The following is a 1,988-nucleotide window of genomic DNA, read 5'->3' on the forward strand; positions in this document are numbered from 1 at the left end:
GAACATGTGTACAGGCCTACACGCACCCTCTGTTTCATATACACTTAGGAGAGCAACTGCTGGGTTACAGGTTATAATTTACATTCCTACCAAAAGTATAGAAGCATTCCCCTGCTCCATACTCTCGTCAACACTTGGTACTGGCAATCTTTCTCATTTCAGCCATGTTGGAGGGGGGTGTTGTACCATTTCATCGTGGTTTTAAATTGCATTACCCTGATTACTAATGAGGTTGTGCACTTTTGCATATATTCATTTGCCATTTGGATAATCTTTTGTCTGAAGTGTCTGTTCAAATTTCTTGCCCATTTTTTAAAATTTTTGCCTATTGATTTGTAAGAGTTCTCTAGATATTCCAGACACAAGTCTTATGTCAGGTATGAGTGGCTCACTTTTCACTTTGTTAATGATGGCTTTTAATGAACAAAAGTTCTTAATTTAAATGTAGTCCAATTTATCAGTCTTTTTCTTTAGGATGACTCCTTTTGATTCAGCTTAAATGTCTTTCCCCACCACCCAAAGTCTTGAAGATATCTCTAGATGTTTTCCTCTTTTACTTTTCTACACTAAAGCTACAAGCTACATGAAACTGATTTTTGGTATGGTGTGAGGAAGGGGTCAAGTTTCACTTTTTCCCCAGATTGATAGTCAATTATCACAGCACTGCTGATTGAAAAGTAGATCTTTTCCTTACATATTTTCTCCTTCATTTGGTTTCTTTAAATCAAATGCTTATATATTCTTGGAGGTTTTTTTTTTTGGTTCCCTATTCCACTATATGGTATATTTATCCTTGAGAAAATAGCACACTGTCTTCTTATTGTAGCTTTGGAGTCAGTCTCAATATCCTGTGGAGCAAGTGTTTCCAATTTTCTGATCTTCTTCAGGTGTCCTATCGTGGTACTTTATATTCCCAAATAAATTTTACAATTACCTTGTCAAGTTCTATGAAAAAACTTATTTAGACTTTCATGGCTGCCACATTGAAACTTAGATCAACCTGGGGAGAACTGACATTTTAATTATTAATTCTAACAATTTACCTGTAATGTTGAGGGGACTTAAACTATGTGATAGTACTTAAATGACCATAATACTGTAATCATGAATACTCGCCTAACCAAAATTGCCATATAATTATATTGGGATGAGGGGATGGAAAGGGTGTGTGTGTGTGTTTGTGTGTGTAGTGGTGAGAACTGAATCATAATGTCTCAGAGAAACTCATAGACAATGGCCAAGTGAAACAAGAAGCAGTTAAAGCATGTTATTTAGAAACACAGAGGTAAATTGCAGAACTACTGCACTATATTCAATCTCCAAAGAAGTCAGACATAATTCCAGTATATCCTTCTTCTCAGATACTTAAATATACCTACTGAATTTCCATCACTGTAGTAAGCATAATTTTTAATTTATGGGAAAAAAATTCATACTACTTATGGGAAATTACAAGTTTTTTTTTGAGACAGGGTTTCACTCTGCTGTCCAGGCTGGAGTGCAGTAGTACCATCATAGCTCACTGCAATCTCAACCTCCTGGGCTCAAGCAATCCTCCTCCCTCAGCCTCCTGACCAGCTGGGACTATAAGCATGTGCCACCATGTCTGGCTAATTTTTAAATGTTTTGTAGAGACCAGGTCTTGCTATGTTGCCCAGGCTGGTCTTTACAAACTCTGGCCACAAGTAATCCTCCTGCCTCGGCCTCCCAAAGTATTAGGATTACAGGTGTGAGCCACTGACCCCAGCCAGATAATTTTATTTTCTTCCAATTTTATCAATGTAAAGGTTGAATATTCAGATTTGGGAAGATTATAAATGGAGAAAAAAATAAGAAAATGGGTCAATATTTTGCATATACTTGTAAAAACAAAAGATAGTGTCCGCTTACTTATTAAAAATTTATACTCAATTCACCCATGCAAATGACAACATCTTTGTCTGTTATACAAATGATAAAAACCTCAAAGATTAAACAGGTTGGTTTAG

The 1,988-nt window shown here is 36.2% G+C and overlaps 1 protein-coding gene across 1 annotated transcript in view; it reads right to left on the bottom strand.

The window, feature by feature from the left end:
- The window catches only part of GABPA (GA binding protein transcription factor, alpha subunit 60kDa), a 41,390-nt gene that overhangs the window by 2,178 nt on the left and 37,224 nt on the right, over positions 1-1,988 (bottom strand). The window lies entirely within an intron of this gene.

Source organism: Propithecus coquereli, unplaced genomic scaffold (genome assembly GCF_000956105.1).
Source record: "Propithecus coquereli isolate 6110/MARCELLA unplaced genomic scaffold, Pcoq_1.0 Scaffold149, whole genome shotgun sequence".
In the NCBI taxonomy this organism is placed as follows: domain Eukaryota; kingdom Metazoa; phylum Chordata; class Mammalia; order Primates; family Indriidae; genus Propithecus; species Propithecus coquereli.